We start from the raw sequence: 19,619 nt of genomic DNA, 5'->3' as shown, positions 1-19,619 counted from the left end.
GGAGCCGGCGGAGCCCGCGCGGTGCCGGCTCTGCCCCAGCGCCAGGAGCCGCTGCCAGCCCTGCGCCGCGGGCGAGGAGGAGGAAAGGGCGGCGGCGATGATCGCCCACTAATCCGCGGCCCGGCCCCTCACGGGCTGCTCCGGCCGGGGCTGCGCTCTCCGTCCCCGCGGGGATGCCGGCGCCGTAAGGAGCGGAGCGGAGCGGTAAGTGTCCCGCGCCGGCCCCGCTGCCTCAGCCGCGAGCCGCGCTCCGGGGGCGGCGCCCAAAGTTTCCGGGAAGCCGCAGCCCAGCTCCTACCCGGGAAGGTCCTCGGCGCCGGGGGTGCCTACCCGGGAGAGGCCCGGTTTCTCCAGCTAATGCCCCGCGGCCCCGGCTGCTGCCACCGCCCTTTCGCCTCTGCTTCTTCCTCGCTGCCAGCTCAGCCCGGACTTGGCCGGGCCGGGCCGGGGTTGGGGGAGAAGGAGTCCCGCTGCCCTGGGGCTGGGGGCAGCCGGGACCCTGGGCTGGCAGCAGCGGCCCCGAGCCCAGAGGCAGGCAGCGCGTCGCCACTGGGACCCTCCGCTCTGCTTGGCGATCCCGGAGTGGAAAGGAAGCAGGTCCCTTGCAGGTCCTGACCTGCTCTTCCTTTCCTGCTTTCCTCTGTCCCCGAAGGGCGGGGGGCTCTTTCAGGGCCCCTTTGCACTTTGGTTCAGCGAGTGCAGCCCAGGGGGGCTTGCTGGCCTGAGGTACAGTGGCAGTGAAGAGGCTTTGCCTGCTGGGACTTGCTCTGGTCACTTGCCTGTACCGAGGCTGTGTGTTCCCCTGTTTTAGGACCAGCGAGGTGACAGCTAGCGTAGTGTGTGCATGCCTCTGATTCCAGTGCGGACAGATCCTTAAGGGCTTCACTTTTGGGCCAGGGACTGTCTTTTGACTCTGCATGGGTAGTGCTGAGCGTGTGAGAGTGATGGCTCCGACTAGACTGTGAGGTGTTGTGATAGTGCCTGTAGGAAGCAAGCAAAGCCCCATACTAGAGAATGAAAGGCTTGTTCCAGGCAGCAACTCTGGGAACTTTAGGGGTTGTTTCAAGGTTATCATGCTTCTGTGTCATGACAGGTTTAAAGACAACTAATGAAGCTTACACACCTGTCCTAGAATCATAGACTCATAGAAAAGCAGGGCTGGAAAATACCTCCAGGCGCCATCTTAGCCCAATCCCCTTCCTGAGACAGGACCATCCCTATCTACTAACACTGCTTTTGTCTCCCTTTTTTGCCTTCTCTGTTTAGACGGGAAGCTCCCTTGGGCCAGGGATGTTTCTCACTACATACTTGTACAGCACCAGGCACAGCGAGGCCCAGATCCTGGTTGCAGGGTCTGCTCTAATGGGAATGAAAATGGTAACAATATTCCTGCTGGTTTCAACAAGGCTATTTGTGTGAGTGCAGGCTTGCAGGTTGCCTCAGACTCATGTGTGCCCAAAAAAATTATTGAGAGAAAGATCATGGTGATAGAGAATTAAAAGCTTGTTAAATTTCCAAGGCAGGGGCCCTTTAAACACGTGTTTTGGAAGCAATGGGTGTACTTCTAGTAGCAAGGTGGTCCAGGTATCCCTGTCCTTTGCCCCAACTTTGCTGTTGGCCATGAGTTGGTGAGAGGCAGTGATCTGAAGCCCAGGAGTGCAAAGGTGCCTGTTCAACAGCCGCTTGCAATATGCTACTGCTTTTCCTTTAGCTGGTGTCAGTGATTATTATCACCAGTTTGCAAGGCCACTATTTGCTCTGATTTCCTCTGGAGCTTCGGTGCTTGATTTAAATATTTTGTATTGGAGACAGTGGGGATCCCCTATCCCCTCTACTCCCTTTTTTAACTTTCATGGTGCTTGGGATCATGCTGGTGCCTGGGTGAATTTAGAAAGCTCAGCATTAGTACTCAGGGTGAACAACTGAGATCCCACCTTCTAATATTTCATCTATTTCTGGATCCACCCAGAAATCTAAGCACCTGGAAGAAAGAGCTTGGGAAGGAAAGTATTTTTCCCTATCTCATACATAATGCCAAGCTAAGGGCTTGATCGTATAACTCTTCCTCACATGAGTCATCCTTGCTTATGCCAATACCCTAGTTAAGGCAGTGGGACTGCATGCCTCAGTGAGGACATATATGATAGCATGTCCTGTGTAAATGGACTGGTGGAAATTGGGCAAAATTTTTCTGAGGGATATGTTTGGATGTCTGATATACTGCTGCAAAGGCCTGATCCACTTCCTATTGAAGGCAGTAGAAAGATTTTCATTGGCCTCATTGGGCTTTGAATCAGGTTCTAAATTAGGAATAACTTAATTGATTTTAGAATATTTGCTCCTGATTTAGACTAGGGAAGCTGTGGTCAGAATCTGGCCCCCAAGATAGACACATCTGTAGTTCTCATCATCCTGAAACCTTAGTTCAGGTGACCAGATCTGTTGCTCAGTTCCTGCTCTTTGTGGGCTTCTCCTGTAGCCAAAGACCCAACTCTGATGCCATGTAGGCTATTAGTAAAGTTTGTCCAGCTGTTCCCAACCACATTTGTGTAGATCTGAGCATATTCCTCTCACCCCCTGGAATATTGATAGTCAGGGAAAACTCACAAAGTTATAGGAAACCATGTCTTGAATTGCTTGATGGTAGTGGCATTATTTAGTTTGCTCAGCAGTATGTGATGTTAGTGCTCTTTAGTAGGTCAGAAAAAATATACTGCAGCCCAGAAATGACTATGGGTTGAGCCAAATTAAAGGAGAAATGAGTACAGGGAGGTAAGAATAGCTTGGAGCACAAGTATTTGGGCATCTTAAAGCAACAGTTTCAATAGAAAGTACTTTTGCGGGTGGCAAGTATCATTGGAAGCTAATGTTCCTGCTATTCAATGTGCTCTAGCCAGTGATCTGCCCCAAAATGGTCATTAAGGTGTTGTTATTATTATTTGTCTGCAGTACCAGAAACAAAGATGATTAAAACATAGTTTTAAAAACATTATCGTAAAGGTTTTATTTCCTTGGGCTGCATTTGCTTCTTGCTTTTCACTTGGGTTGTAAACGGAAACTTCAGGAGTCAGCTTTACTTTTATTGACATTGTCCTGTCCTGAATTACACTGCTTGTGCACTGTTGTAACTTAAAGTATGTAACTGGAGTTGCCCCGATGTGCAGCTCTGTGAAAGAAGGGGAAGAGAGAGAATAGTCTTGTGGTCAGGCTGCTAGCTGGGGGCTCAGTGGACTGAAGAACTATATCCTACTCTGCTACAGACTCTGGGTGACACTGGGAAACTCAATCCCTTGGCACCTCAGTTCTCCTCTGTAAAATGGTGATAATGAACTTCTGAGGGGTGCTGGTGAAGATAAAAGCAGACACTGTAGTAACAGGGATGAATAGTTACCTGAAAGAAAAATCAGGCCCTCTGTTTCGAGTTATTCTCATTATCTGAGAGCCATATAGCGGCAGAGAGCTCTTGAGCTTGGATTTTTGTTTACAAAAAAATCATAGAGCATTTTTATTCCTATCAGATGTTGCGCCATAAATATTAAAATACGTCTCTTACACTTTATCCTAAACTATATCTCAAGGAGTGACCCTTCGCTAAACCTTCACTTGCCTTGTGAGGTATAATTTGAGAAGAACATTGCAAGCAGTGAATTGATTTGGATAGCTAATATGAGCTATATGTGTACCAGACAGGAAAAGGGTGTGGACAAAATTTAGCCGCATTTCCTGGTCAAAAGAATCTGTCAGGTTAGTACTGTCTGACCCTTCAGCCCAAGCCTGACTGTGCTTTTAGGTAGGTAAGTAGCACTTGGGATTGGGGAAGAGTAAAGTGCTGCTGACCTGTCCAGAAGTAGAGTTGGTTTGGGGCCTTAATGTTCATGCTTCTGCCTCTCCTTGGCTATATGCCAGCTCTTTGAAATTAAGTAGAGAAACAAATAAATAGATGCCTCATTACTTTCCACCTCTGTTCAAACTTACTCGCTGTGAAGACACCCTTGGGATACAACATAAGTAACAGAGAATTTTGTAGGAGCCCTTTATTTAAAGTGATACTAGCCTGTCTTTGCCCCTCAGACTCAAGCCTGAACCCTGCAGTTGCTGAGACTCCTCCCATAGTGCTACTTGTGCCCAGTGGGGTTTTTCTGAATGCATTAATGTGATCTTCCCAGGAACAGGCTAATAAGTCCAATCTTCCTAAAAATGTTATTTGACAAGGAAATTGCAACATACTATTGGAGCTGCTTTGTTGCTGCGTGGTCTGTATTGTATGTGATGAACAAGCTTCTTATCACTTCCCTTGTGCCTGCTGAAAGGAAACTAGACAGGCTAATCTCCAGTGATGCTAAATTACACATGTTGATTTGGAGCCATGGCTTGTTATTTTAAAGATCTTAGAATATATATGGCTTTTCCTCCTCCTTCCTGCTTTTTTCTTTCTCCTGTTCCCATGGAGGGGTGGTAGACAGGTTGTCACCCTGATTACATGGCTCTGTATGTTAACTAGTGCTGGAGCAGCCTGGGTGAGTTTTAGTTAACCAGAGATACCGCCTCCCTGCCTCCTTGTGTGCTATAATCGCCTTGTCCAGTGGCCTGGCATGTTATTGTCTGCACTAAGAGCTGTGATGACGTTTCTGAGGATGTTAGTAACTTAGGGTCTGTGTCTGTCAAACTTTCTGGGAAACCTCCTGTGGGCTTTGCCCCTGTTTGTGCCTGAAGTACTAGCTTCTGATTAAAGCTGACCAGAGTGAGTACCTAATTCTGCTGCTACTTGTGATGGTGTCAGTTAGGAGTTACTCCACTGAAGCCAGTGTATGATTGTAATACTGGAATCATGGAGAGAAGAATCCTGGCCTTCAGTATTTTGGTCTTTCTTATGGTTTTTATCCTGTGCATGTGATGATGTAAAAATCATACATTTTATCTGTTTAAAAACTTTTGGGGTCACATGATTGTAGATGAGAGCTTAAAAATATGACCCCTAGATAGAGGCCTAAAAACAGAACAAATAGAAAAAATATCCTCTTATCGTCTCTCAGTTTTTAAGCTAGTTTCATGATTTTGGTGGGCAGGGCATGGGAGAGGAAAGGTAGAAGAGTCCTGATTTCTCAATGTTTGAGATTGGCAGCAGTGTTTCATTGGCTGTTCACTCAGCTCTATTGTGGCTGTTCTGTGGTTTGCTCACAGGTAGGGGAATATTTCCTAAAGCCCTTAAGTGAGTTAGCAGCTTAAAGTGCAGTTTCAGAAGCACCTTAGTCAGTCCCAGATGCTGAAAGGTGGTTAGGTACCTATCTCCCCTTGATTTCTAGTTGATTTCAATAGTTAGGCACCTAAATACCTTTAAAGCTCTGGCCTTGGAAATCCAAGTCCTATTGACTTTGTTTTCATAATCACTTAGGCATTTTTGAAAATGATGTAGCATACTCCATAGTACATAGCCATAACCTTTTTTCAGTCCTTCCTGGGTGAATGCACTTAATCCAAGTTGTGTTGAAAGGATCAGTGCTTGGTAAGTACACAGTGCTGTGGTATTAATTGCCTCAAAATTGACTAGGTCCCCTCATTTTCAAGTTTCTAATAGTCACTGTTGGGGCTGCTATTAGAAACCTTGAGAATGAGAGGAGCTAGTCAGATTCAGGGCTAATGCTAATGCTGGAGCACTGTGTAGTTAATGTGAATTGACAGTGCTGTGGTATTAGCTGCCCCCAAAAAACTGGCTACCTCCCCACTTTTGTAAATGCATAAGCAGTAGGCAACAAATTGGTGCTGCGTGATGTAGTTAAATGGATTATGTGCTTTTCCAGTATACATGCCAGTGGAGTAGGCTGGACTGATCTCCCCAGATCACTTTGGAGCTTTTGGAAGTGTTGTCTGCAGGCTCTGTGAGATTTCCTGTGCCTGCAGCTGCTACGGCTACAGAGTAGGGACCCAATTCAGCCCAATAATATTTTGCTCGAAGCAGATGTGCTCCAAGTTGCCTTTCCCTATGCATTGAATTTTGGCCTCATAACTGAAGGCCAGTTTCCAATTTTGATCTTCTTTACTAATTAAGAAACCTGCTGTTAACATTTGCTTAGTACAGTGGTGCAGAAAGACCATGGTATGTGGGACCCCCAAAAGTGACACTTTTTACTTTGAGCCAGTACTAGTCAAAGGTCTGGGCACTGTGCTAGGGTCACTGGGCTGCTGGAAGGTGGTCATTTAGATGGATTGTGAAAATGTGGTTCTGGTAATTTGTGCCCATGGCAGTGTTCTCAAAATTCAGGACTAGTATGTTGCCTAACCCAGCTCCCCTGACTAATCACAGCTCAGGTAGTTTTATATTCTTACACTGTGGGCACATCTGCATGAGATGTTTACTGCCTAATTAGCTCTGCAATAAACATCTCGGTGTCTACACTTGTGCCCCTATTAGGGTACAGTAAATTAATCAACTCTACTGCAGGTTGGTACATGTAAACACAAGTACTATACTGCGGCAGAGTTTTTAGTGCTCAGCAATGCACATGTAGATGCTGACAGGGCTGACTGAGGCACAAGGGTTCTTCAGTGCGGGGGCTTCTTGTGGGCTAGCCCTGTGGTAGAGCACCCTTGTGCCCCAGCCAGTCCTTCTGCAGCACATTGAGCTGTGTTGGAGCAGCTCCAGGTTGACCCCCTGGGCCAGCTGGGGCTGTTCTGACCTGGCTCAATGTTATGTGGTCCTGGGCATACCTTCAATTGCAGCATCGGGGAGCAATAAACTCTGGCACTATTTGTGCCAGAGTTTATTGCTTCAAATTAATTGCATGTGTAGACACACCCTGTGGTTCTTTTTGGATGAATGATTTTGCTTGTCCACCTAACCTGCACTATTTATGGCATTATTGCCAGATATGAATATGCAGAAAGTAGGAGTCAGGCACCACAAAATTGAGATTGATTTAGAACCATATTATTTATAAATTACATAAAGTAAATGTTGCTTCTTTTTATTTGGCTTATGGTTATTGAGCTCTGGGGGGGGATGGTAGTACATTTTCAAGATTTTTTTCCTTGGCAACCAGAAGGCCTAGAATTATATCCTCCCTCCCCCTTTACAGTGAAAACATGAGATTTTCAGATAATCTCATAATTCCAGAGGATGGAGCTTTAAGGAAAAAACCTTAAGAGAACATCCACATTGTTACTTATTATCAAGACCGTTTCTGTTCATCATCACTGAAAACCCTTTAAGTTCCCTCTGGGTGACTCTAGAAGGGCTTTGCTTGCAGAACAATGTAGACAGCTGCAAAATAAGATGGTCAGGGGAGGGCTCCTAAGGTTCAGGCTGGTTGAGTATGACAACTGTCAGTGTAGTAATTTATGTTGGAAATCATGGGATTTAGCAGCATGACCTATGTTCCATCTCTGTGGGGGCTGCATTTTAGTGGAATGTGAAGTTGCCCCTGTGTGTACAGCTTGTGAAACACTTGGGGACTCTTCAGAATGAAGAGTGTGTTTTCTGTGCTGCCTGATCTCAAGTCTGTGCATTGAATTGGCCTATGCATCTGTTTTAAATAAACTTTCATCCTCTTCATGCTCTCTGTAAAGCTGTTAAAAAGGAGCTAAGAGTCTGCCAGATACAAAACCCTGAAAGCAAAGATTCAGAATGAAAATTGTATTTCCATCAAAAGAATCCACATCAGGGTAAAACTTAGCATGTCAGATGTCAGCCTGGGAGCATTTTTCTGCTGCAAAATGGTAAGATGAAAAATCTACTTAGGACCTGATCACCACCTCTTGATGCAGACAAAGCTGCTTTGAAGTAAGTAGAAGTTATATCTGCAGAGGGTATATGGCTACTCCATAGTGCTTAAGTGTGACCGTTACCAAACAACTCCCAGAAATTAGTTATTGTTGTTATGGCTTATCTGAACTGGTGACTTTAAGCTCCGCAGAAAATCAACTATCAATTCTGGTTTATTTGGATTGTTGCTAGGCCTAAGATTCCCAAGTATGGATGGGAACTCCATTGTTTTTGGCCCTTACAAGCACAAAACCAAAGCACAGTCCTTGCCTATAGAATTTAGGATCTCATAATTTCATAGCTGTTAGGGGCTGGAAGGGACCTTACAGATCACTTGGTCCAGCCGCCCTGCACTTGGGCAAGAGAAAGACCACTGGGGTCAGATGATCGCAGCAAGATGGGCATCAAGACACTTTTTGAAGATTGCCAGGGTGGATCACTATACCACCTCCGGTGGGAGCTTGTTCCAAACCTTGTAAAGAAGTTTTTTCTTATGTCTAGTCTAAACTGATATACAATCAGTTTGTGCCCATTATTTTTAGTCCTCCTCTGGGGGGCCTTGGTGAAAAGTTGCTCCTCCAGGCCCTAGTGTACTCCCCTGATATGCTTATAGCCTGCCATCAAGTCCCCTCTGAGTCTTCTCTTCTCCAGGCTAAACAATCCTAAGTCTTTCAGCCTCTCTTCGTATGACCTGGTCTCTAGGCCTCTAACCATGAGCATGGCCCTCCTTTGGACTCTCTCGAGCTTCTCCACATCTTTCCTGAAGTGCGGTGCCCAGAACTGGATGCAGTACTCCAGCTACAGTTTCACCAAGGCTGAGTAGAGCAGGAGGATGACATCCTTAGCCTTGCTTGAGATGCCTTGGTAGATGCAAGCCAGTGTTGGATTAACTTTGCCAGCTATGGCATTGCATTGGTGTCTCATGTTCATTTTGTTGTCTGTCATGACACCCAGGTCTCACTCGGTTGTGGTGCTGGCTAGCATAGCCTGTACGTGTTGTGGATTACTTCTTTCCAGATGGGGCACTGTGAATTTTTCTGTATTAAACAACATCAGGTTGAGGTCAGCCCACCTCGCAAGCCTGTCCAGGTTGGCCTGTAGTGCCCAGTCTGTTTCGGAGCATGACCACGCTCTCCTGTAATATGGTGTTGTCAGCAAACTTTGCCTGTTTGCTTTTAATACCTGAATCCAAATAATTGATGAACATGATGAAAAGCACTGATCTGAGTACTGAGCCCTGAGGGATGCCACTGGTCACCTCCCTCCATGATGACTCAGTCCTGTCTATCAGAATTCTCTGGGTTCTACCATGGAGCCAGTTACTAAGCCACCAGACAATAAAGTAGTCAAGGCCGCATTATTCCAGTTTAATCATGAGAACATCATGGGAGACCATGTTGAAGGCCTTTTTGTAATCCAGGTATATGACATCAACCTCATTTCCCTTATCCAGGTGGCAAGTTACGTAGTTGTAGAAGGAGATGAGGTTGGTCTGGCTTGACCTGCCTATAACAAAGCCATGTTGGCTGTCCTTCAGAATACTACCTTCTGTTTGCCTGTTAGTGATGGATTTTTTGATAATTTTCTCCAGGGTTTTACCCAGGATTGAAGTCAAACTGAATGGCCTGTAATTCCCAGGGTCCTGCTTTCTTCCTTTCTTAAAGATAGGCACCACATTGGCCTTCTTTTAGTAATCTGGTATCACTTCTGAGCAGTCTTAATATAGGGCAAGAGAGTAGGGTTGTGTGACATTTTGACAAGTGTTTTATTTTGAAGCTGTTTTGATGCATTTTAAGCTTGAAACAGCAAAATTGAAACAAAACAAAAAGCTTCAAAACAGCTTTGAAACAAAATGAGGGCACTCAAAATGTCTTGGAGCGTAGCCCTGGCTCTCACCGCCAGGCTGGGCTCCAAGCGGCTCTGCAGCCCCACGGAGCTCAGCCTGGTGGAGGGAGGCGAAGTGCAGCCCTGGCTCTGTCTGCCTCCCGCCACCAGGCTGTGCTCTGCAGGGCTGCGGAAGCTGACTGGAGCACAGCCCTGGTTCTGCCCACCTCCCACTGCCGGACAGTGCTCTGTGGGGCTGCAGAGCCCCATGGAGCTCACCCTGGAGGCGGGAGTCAGAGTGCAGCCTTGGCTCTGCCCATTTCCCGTGGCCCAGGCTGCACTCCACGGGGGGGCGGAGCTGATCAGAGTGCAGCCCTGGCTCTGTGCTCTGCCTTCTGCCACCTGGCAGAGCTCCATGGGGCTCCACAGCCCCACGGAGTGCAGCCCAGTGGCGGGGGATGGGCAGAGCCAGATCTGCGCTCCACCTCCCGCTGTCAGGCTGAGCTCCATGGGGCTGCGGAGCCAATTGGAGCACAGCCCTGGCTTTCCCCTGCCTCCTGCCACCATGCCAGATGACAGGAGGCTGTCGCTGCTGTCTGGGGCTAGTGGCAGCATCAGTCTTCTCCGGCATGGCACTGGGTGCGGGCTGCGCCCAGTGCCAGTCCCAGGTGGCAGTGGTAGCCTCCTGTCATCCGGCACAGATCCAGGGGCCTGAATCCCCAAGAGGAATTTGGCGCAGCCCTCTTGGGGGTGCAGGCCCCCAGATCTGTGTGCCGGATGACAGGAGGCTGCTGCTGTCAGCAAGTGTCACGAGTTTTGCTTTTTGCAGTTTGAGGTGCAGTTTCTGAGAAAACTCTGCACCTATCTCCCTGAAACTTGGCAGGTTTCATGCCCTCAGAAGGGACTACCTTCTGCAGTTTTCATCCGAATCAGGCAAAGAATGGCAAAGTTTTAGGCATTTTCATGATTCCCCATTATAGCCTATGAGTGAAATGTTGATACGTGTCAAAACAGCGAAACAGTTTTGACTAAATGAAACGAAACACTGTCCTTTTGAAACAGCGAAACGGACATTGAAACAAAACGATGGTGTTTCGCTCAGCCCTACAAGAGAGCAAAGAGATAGTTACAGGCAAGGGAGCACAAGGAAACAATATTGGTCAGCATAACAGGCCTGTTGGAAACCTAACTTGCTAAATCAGTTCCAGTAGAATCAGTTCAAGACTGACTTCACCCTGGATTTGGAGCAGGAATAGAGCACAAAGTGGTGAAAAAGTCCATCTGCTCTTGCATTTCCATTGTTGATGTGTTTCATGGAGCTGCACTGAGACTAGAGGAACAGTGGGGAAAATCGTAGTACAGCTGTGTCCTTAGAAATGCTAAAACAACATTATCCCTGGGGTAAATCTGTTGAATCCTGTCAAATTATCCCATGCATGAATTTGTTCCCTTTGGTTTCACCGAGATTCAAAATGCCGCTTTACTAAGGATGAAAGTTGCAGCAGTTTTTGGTTCATGTCTCTCATGTTTTGCTGCATCATAGTTTTCCATCCCTTCTAGCTCTTCCTCTAAGATGGGCCTCTCTTGAGGTCCTGAGATTCTGCTTGTGGCCAACAGCCTCTTGATGAAGAACCAGATATGTCATGCCGAGCTTCCCACAGCTCCCAGGCATGTTCTAGTCAATATGACCATTGTGCTGTAGGAACATACTGAAAACTGGCTGGGGAAAGAGGATGGGCCTGGTTTTAGAGCAACCACAGTGCCTTTACAGTACCAAGTTTTTGGTGGTTCTGAGCTGTAATTGTAGAGGAAGAAGGATCCCAAATGAATCAGTTGTTTTCCATTGTAACTGAATCCTGCTGGACTGGTCTTTGAGTCTGACTGTTGGCTAAGATGGTGGGGATAGCAAATTGGAACAACTTGCATCTTAATTTGCGCCTGCAAAAATGAATTGCATTTTCCCTGAATGTACATTCAAATGGACATGTCTGCTTACACATACAGAGATGCATGTGCTATCTTTGTACTGTAGGATCCTTGTCTTGAATATTTGTTCTTAACAGGGTGGATTTGATTTAAATAGCAAACAAGAAACTTTGATTTTAAAAAATGATTTTGGTTTTGTTTTGCAGGTGTTCTTTTTAGTTAGTTATTTTCCTAAGGAAAGGTTGAGTCTCATTGGTTGGTAACCTTTAAGATATGTTGTTTCACAATTAAATATAGCTTTCACACTAAATTTGGCAGTTCTGTTTAGTTACTAGGTGGGTCCACTGTATCCACAGTTAAGCAGTTGCATAGTTTAATAGATTCTTCTTCTTCAGAGTCTTAATCTTTTATATTGTTATGTTATAAAATGTTAATGACATTTCTTATTTACTCTGATCAATTTTTTACTCATGGTTTGTGGCAAGCTGCTTTTGGATGGAAATTTGGAATTCAATTAAAATACAGGTATCTAGCACTTAAATTGTTTTTTTCATTAATTAAATAAATGTACATTAAATATGCTGCACACATAAGAGAGATTTTTAAAAATTAAAACAATTTGTATGCAAAACTTAGAGATCTATGAAACAAAGGAAGTCTTGCCAAAAGGCAATGAACTGAATTGATTGTTTCTGGACACCTGAGCCTTCAAGATTTTAGAACTAGTAAACCTCATCCATTTCCACCCACATTTTAATCATAGGTTAGAAGAAGCAAATACACATTTTTACCTTTTCAAGTTCCAGTTGGATTTTTGACTTTTGAATGAGCTAGTTATTGACATGTAGTAAACAGAATAAATTAAAATGAAGAAAAGGTTTTCTCTGCACCTACAGAAGAGCTTAAAGCTGTCAAATTCAGTTTTATTACTTTACCAAACTGGTTTCAGGTACTAGTCAGTAGAGCTGCACCGATAGAGATTTTTGGGGATGATACCGATAGCCAGTTTTTTTAAGGAGGCATATCAGCCGATACTGATCCAATACTCAGCCCAGCAGCTTGAAGAGCAGTGTCTGGCTGGTAAGTCTGTTGTGGTGGAAGGGGAGGGGGAAGGGAGGAGGAGTCAAAGCTCCTACGGTAAGGGAGGGAGTAGGGCTGGGGTAGGCACCACCCAGCCAGGGCCAGGTGCGGGACAGAACTGCAGCTCATCCTGGGGTGTGCATGGGGGGGTCCCACTGCTATGCACACCCCAGGAGGACATGGGGGGCATGTGCCCACAGATCTGCATGGGCTGGGGTGGCTGCAGCTGCGGGTTGGGGCTGAGGTTGCACCGGGTTCTTCCTGATGAGGCTGGGCCAGGCTGCACTTGGGGCAGGTGGTGGTGGCACTGGAAGGAGGGCCATGGGGGGGATGTGGCCACCCCAAAATTTGCTGTACCCCCCCAACCTCCCCTCCCAGCACTGCCCCCTGCCCTGCGTGCAGCCTGGCCCAACCCTTCCCCCCCCCCCACAAGGAAGAGCCTAGCCTAGCACAGCCCCAGCCTGCAGCAGTAGCCTGCCCTGCCCCACACAGATTGGAGCACCCCCCCCCCATGACCTCCTGCGGTGCGCACAGTGGTGCCCCCCCCCCGCATCCCATGGACAAGGCGCAGCTCCATCTAAGCCCCAGCCCTACTCCCTCCCTCACCACAGGGGCCTTGATCTGCCCCCCAATGCCCCTTCCACCACAGCAGACTTACCAGCTGAACGCAGGGCTGCCGGGATGTGCTCCTCTCTACCTATGTGCTGTGCTGTGGCTACACACGCGCATGAGGCATTTACCAGCCAAATAATCAGCCACATCAGGCAAAAAAAGCCAATTTGCAGTCAGGAATGGTAGAGCTGTAATGGAGGTTATTGAGTCGAGCACAGTGGCTGCATGTGTGAGTGTTAAGTGCTACTTTGCAGCACCATCCAAGATCTGAGCCACCCTGCTGATGATGTGTCTTTCACCTTGAATACTTTTCCTGCCCAATGCTAGCTGATGTCAAGATGGTTCATGCCTCCTCTATTCTTGAAGCTCCATTGCTGGCTGTTTACAGCCATAAACCAGTTTAAGTGATCAGAAACTGGTTTAAACCTGTAACGGAACAAAAGTTTAGTGCACATAAACCAGTTTCAAAATGGCTGAAACTGGTTTAAGATAAACCTGGCTGAATGTAGTATCAGACTTAACTCATTTGGGTCAGACCAATTTATGGCACTTCTGTCCCAGACCCCTTCCTGGTTTAAGTTAAATCAGAGTCCCCCAGAATCCTGGCATGCTTTTCAGCCCTGGGCTGGGCTGGGCTGTGCTGTCTACTCCAGAGAGCAGGGCTGGCCCTGCCCCTCTGCTCTCTAGCTGGAGAAAGGGCGGGGTTGTGGCCAGACACTGGCCAGCATGGCCCCCTAAGGTAAAGGGGGCTTGGAGTGGATTAATTCCCCCTCCCTCCCCTCTCTTCCTGAGGGACCACAGCTGGGGTCTGCCTAGCTGAGGCAGAACAGCCCATGTCGTGGTCCTCTCCCGTGCCCCCCCCCCCCACTCCAGGGGCAGGGGTATGCCTGGATGCCAGCTGGCATGGCCCTGCTATCTGCCTGCCTTGCCTGAGGCTGGAGCTGGGCAGCAGGGCCCTTCCTAGCTGTCTGGCTTGGGCTGGGGCCGTAGAAGCCGTGTGCCTGGATTGCTCCTGGCTCCCTGTGCCCAGGCCAGGCTAGGCTTTCACAGAGCCGCAGCCGGCTGGGAGGGACCCTGCCCCCGTGGCCCAGGCTAGGCTTGCTCTAGCACCCCCCAGCTTCTAGCCTGAACCACTGCAGGCAAGTAGCTGCATTTCTGGAATCAAAAGTGAATGTCTATTCACTTGCAAATCAGTTCAATCTACGCAGGTTAGACTAACCTGCAAAGATTGAATCAATTCAGGCTCAGGCTTTTTGAATGTCTGTACTTAGCCTAAAGGGCTAGCCAGTAGGTTGCTTTTGATATAGTACAACTTGAGGATGTCCTAAGGTGCTTGCCCAAGAAAGCGCTTCTTCCTCTTACTCTGCTCTAGCTCTCTGTATAGAAACTGCTTAGGCCTTTGTGCATTATCCACCTGAGCCATGTGTCCAGCCCATTCCAACCAGACCTTTTGTTATTAATACCTTAATAGTCAGTGTGCTTTAAGGCTTCATCAGTGGTCAGCTTGTCATACCTTCAGAGCCCTTGGTCTTAGCAAAACTATCCAGGAAAAGTCTTTACCTGTTAGTCTTTATAATGTTTAAAAAAACCCCATGTGATTCTAGAAGAAAAATAGTTCATTTACTCCAGGCTTTTGCCTCTTCCTGTTACCATTTCAAAGCAGTGAGCTTTATACCTCCACTGCCCTGATTTGTAAAAGACCAGTTCACAAGGCAAGAGCAGAGAACACGCAGACAGCATTCTGTCCCAAGTGTAGTTTTACACAACACTGTGAGCCAGACTCTGATCTTACCATGGTGCAACTTGGTTGACTACAGTGGAATTATTTCAGATGTCATCAGAGTAACTTAGATCAGACTCTGTCCCCTGGTATCTGAGTTTTGGAGAGAGGAAACAAGTATTGTTACAAAAATAACGGCATATGGTTACTGTGGTGGCTTTCTGCTTCCTTGTTTTCAAAATGCTCTCAGGAATGTTGCTTTACAATTCTTGTTCCTCAAAATGTGTATTAAATATAATGCTCTCTCCCTAGCTATGTCATTGCTTGCCATGAGGATGGTAATGGGGAGGGTGTGTATGTGTGTGCATGCGTGCATGTGTGCTAGAACTACCATGGATCAAGAAGACAGGTTGCACCCTGAAATCAGCCATGAGCAAAGCCCTGTTGAAATGGTGTTGCACAGCACCAAGCTACCTTGACCCCAACAGTAATGATGCTAAGCAATTCATGTTATTTACCAAAGAGATGTAACAGGCCTTTAATTGTGCAATGAGCAGAGAGACAAGGAGAGAATACAGCACCTCTTAGGCTCAATGTGCAGCACTCTCAGGATTTAGGTTGCCTGCTTTGCTTTTAGACGGTGGAAACTGAAAACAAAACTGGCTTCCTCCTGGCAAGCAGTGACATAGCTAGGGAGGAAGCATTATTTTTAGTACACATTTTGAGCAATGAGTCATTCAGAAAAGTCCCTACACTTGGGGCAGAATGCTGTCAGCATGTTCTCTGCATTTATATATAGTATAAATGTGTTGGGGTGGGACACCAAAGCTCCTTTTGCATCATAGGGACAGTGCTGACAGATCAAGGAGAGACTGACCTCTAGTCCTAGGTCTGGAGGAGTCCCTTGGTGTAGAACAGGCAGGAGTGACTTCTATATTCTTTGCCCTGTTCTGGTGCATGGGGTGAAAAAGAACAGAGAAGCAGGCCACAGATGGAGCTGGAGCAGAAAACCACAGTTTGTGACAGTCCCTGCCTAGTGAATTTTCCTTTGGGGACCTTTTGCCAGCAGGTACAGGTTGAAACAGCCTCTTCAAAGTGTAGATTGGGCAGAAGGTCAGGGAGCCATGACTGATGAGTTACAGCTCCTGCTGCATGTTTCAAAAAGCAATAGTCAGGAAAGATCTAGGATGTCATGCTGTGGACCAAATTCCAGTCAGCTACACTTGTGTGGCCCCCTTGGAGCAAGAGAGGCTGCAGGCATAAGGGGAGAATTTGACACCTGTTCCTTGATTTGTTTGGTGAGGGAGGGTTCTGTAACTGCCGGTGGCATCAGGGCCTACTCTGGTTCACTGTGCAGCAAGTCAAGACATTCAGAGACCAGAGGCAAAGTGTGCCACATTGGATCAACTCAGCTGACTGCAATGAGGCTGCAAGTAGGAGCAGAATCAGGACCAAGGCTAGTTAAAAGCAGTGCAGTTCTGGTTGAAATATGCTCTCTCTAACACACTTGGGAGTACTGATTCCCTGCTATCTGTGTTTTGATTTTCCTGAGTATTTGTCATTATCTGATTAGGGTCAGCTGTCTGCTGATTACATATAGCAGTAATGAGAGAGAGAGCAGTTGGTTTCTCCACAATGTAACTGAGCTTTGCAAAGGCTGGCTGCTCAGGCAGTGGCTGTCCTTCTAAATGGGCAGATGGAGGTGCCTTTGAATTGGGCTTTAGCTGCTGCTTCTTTAATAACACAGCCAGTGCAGAGAAATAGTCAGTCCTGCTCTCTTAAGAGAAGGGACTAGCTTGACTTGGCTTTTGGAAAAGAAATTGAGTGCAGTTGAACTCTTAAGGAGATAGTTTTTCATGGTTCTTCTTGTAATCAGATTTCCATTATCCCTTTTCATTCTCCCTAGTTCCAAAATCCCTTTAGAAGCTTGAAATAATTTTTAAAATATGCTGTTAGCATGCATTCCTGTATCTTAGGTACAGACCTGGTGGTGGTGGATGGGTCATTTTCAACTTGGAGGGATGTGGGCAGTGGGGTCCCCCAGGGCTTGGTCCTCGGGCCTGCACTGTTCAACATCTTCATCAGTGACTTGGACGAGGGGGTGGGAGGCACCCTGTTCAAGTTTGCAGATGACACTAAGATGTGGGGGGATGTGGGCACGCTAGAAGGGAGGAATAGGCTGCAATCAGACCTAGACAGGTTACAAGGGTGGGTGGATGAGAATAGGATGAGATTCAACGCCGACAAGTGCAAGGTGCTGCACCTAGGGAGGAAGAACCAGCAGCATACCTACAGACTGGGGAACTCCCTTCTCGTCAGTGCAGAGGCCGAAAAGGATCTTGGAATCACTATTGATGCCAAAATGAAAATGGGCCGACAGTGGGGGGATGTGGTCAGGAAGGCCAACCGCACCTTGTCATTCATCCATAGATGCATCTCAAGCAGGTCCAAAGAGGTGATCCTCCCCCTCTATGCGGCACTGGTCAGGCCGCAGTTGGAGTACTGCGTCCAGTTCTGGGCACCGCACTTCAAGAGGGATGTGGACAACATGGAGAGGGTCCAGAGGAGGGCCACCTGCATGATCAGGGGGCAGCAGGGCAGGCCCTACGAGGACAGGCTACTGGACCTGAACCTGTTCAGCCTCCACAAGAGAAGGCTGAGGGGGGATCTAGTGGCCTGTTACAAACTAGTCAGAGGGGACCAGCAGGCATTAGGGGAGTCCCTGTTCCCCTGAGTGCTACCAGGAGTGACTAGAAATAATGGTCACAAACTGACAGAGGGTAGATTCAGACTAGACATCAGGAGGTGCTACTTCACTGTCAGTGCAGCTAGGATCTGGAACCAACTTCCAGGCAAAGTGGTGCTGGCCCCTACCTTGGGGGACTTTAAAAGGAGGCTAGACAAACACCTTGCTGGGGTCATTTGACCCCAGTACTTTTTCCTGCCATGGCAGGGGTTGGACTTGATGATCTGCTCAGGTCCCTTCCGACCCTACCAACTGTGAAACTATGAAACCTCCTGTTATCCTAAGAACTGAGCTCTGTGGGATCTTTCACATATATTTTCTTACAGCACCCCAGAGAGGCAGTACCATTATCCCCAGTTCATAAATGGGGGCTGAGGCACAGGGAGACTCGTCCATTTTCCTTTGCAATGTCTGTGATGATCAGAGGGAATTCAACCTTGGGCTCTGCTGTCCCATGCTAGTGCTGCAAACACGGTCTCATCCTTCTCGCATACACTGGAGTAACTTCATCTAAGTCTATGAAGTAACACATGTGGGAATATAGCAGTAAAGGGCATCTGACTCACCTGGCTTCATTCTTGAAGCTGAACATAGAGCAAGCTATAAACAAATGGTACAAGGAAGTAGAAAAACTGTGGCACATTAGCAAAACCTAATGTTAAAGGTACTATTGAATCTTAGTGCCATAACCAGTGGACCATTCTCCTTCCAGGTATGAACACTAGTAAATTAGGGCTGGAAGAGACCTCAGGAGGTCACCTGGTTCAAACCACTGCTCAAGGCCAGAGCATCCTCATCTTTATAAACCCTCCTTCTTGGAGGGAGTGTGGTCAAATGGCTAAAGTACGGGGCAGGAAGGTAGAAGCTTGTGTTCAAATCATCCCTCAACTGTTTTGCTGTAGGGCTTAGGGCAGAGCTCTTCACCTCCTTTTGTGTCAGCTTCATCAACTGCAAGATCTGAAGTGATGTTGAGCTGTGGAATCTGGATCCAGTTGTTTTCATGCTTCTGTAGGCTCAGAGGGCATTTATACACATACTCTGGGAGTGGGGGAGGGGAGGGGGATTAATTAGAATGGCTTTGAGAGCTGCTTTAATTAAAGTGCCTGGAGCATCATGTGTATCAGTGTCCCCGTGCTGAAAAATGTTAGTGGGGGGACTTTAACTAAAACTTGTTGAACAAGCTTTAGCTAAAGTCCCCCCACTACCATTTTTCAGCACAGAGATGCTGATGCATGAGGCTCTGGAGTCTGCTGGAGCGCAGTAATTATCACGCTCCAGCAGACTTGATTATGAAGCTGCTCTGATGCACTGTAATTACAGCACATTGGAGCAGTCTCAACATACATGTATACGTGCCCTGAGCTGTTTGTGGCCAGGAGTTGAGGGCTCTGTAATTATAATTGTACTTATCTGCCACTGGAGAGTGAAGTGCGGGAGTGAGACTTAATTCACTAGTGCTTATAAAGCATTCTGGAAATGCTAAGCATTATTACGATTGTGGTAGCAGCAGTTGTGAGTGTCAAGGGAGCTCTCATGGAATGGCTAATAGTAAATAACATACTACTTCACACTCCGATAGCGCCTTTTGTTTAAGGATATAAAATGCCTCACAGAATAAACAGTTACTCTGCTTTCACTGATGGCTAAAAGACAAGGCACAAACAAATGTTCCCATTGACTTCCTGGGAGCTGGATTGCAACCTAAATAACCTGCCAAAAGTTGTTCAGCAGACCATGCAGAACTGGGGACTGAATCTAAGATTGTTGACTCTCAGTTCCCTGTTGCCACCACTTAAAAGAAAATGAGCTGGTCTGGAGATCACCGGTGTGTCCAGATGAGCCCACACGTGCCTCTTGCAGCATCTCAAACCCCTTTGAGATGCTGCAAGAGGCATGTGCAGGAACAAGAAAATGTTCCCCACGCTGGAAGTTTGCAGCACGGGGGTAAAATT

At 47.2% G+C, this 19,619-nt stretch overlaps 1 protein-coding gene across 2 annotated transcripts in view; it reads left to right on the top strand.

The window, feature by feature from the left end:
* Positions 1 to 13: 13 nt before the first annotated feature.
* The window catches only part of CPNE2 (copine 2), a 299,466-nt gene continuing 279,860 nt past the window's right edge, over positions 14 to 19,619 (top strand). For both annotated transcript variants that reach the window (XM_019505886.1, XM_019505885.1), the window contains exon 1: positions 14 to 199. The gene's annotated coding sequence lies outside the window, so the exon portion shown is untranslated. The remainder of the gene's footprint in view (positions 200 to 19,619) is intronic.

The sequence above is a fragment of the Gavialis gangeticus genome, unplaced genomic scaffold, assembly GCF_001723915.1.
Source record: "Gavialis gangeticus isolate Ggan-Ray unplaced genomic scaffold, GavGan_comp1, whole genome shotgun sequence".
Classification (NCBI taxonomy): Eukaryota; Metazoa; Chordata; order Crocodylia; family Gavialidae; genus Gavialis; species Gavialis gangeticus.
Note: the sequence above shows the minus strand (reverse complement) of the source record. Positions and strands in the feature narration are given on the sequence as shown.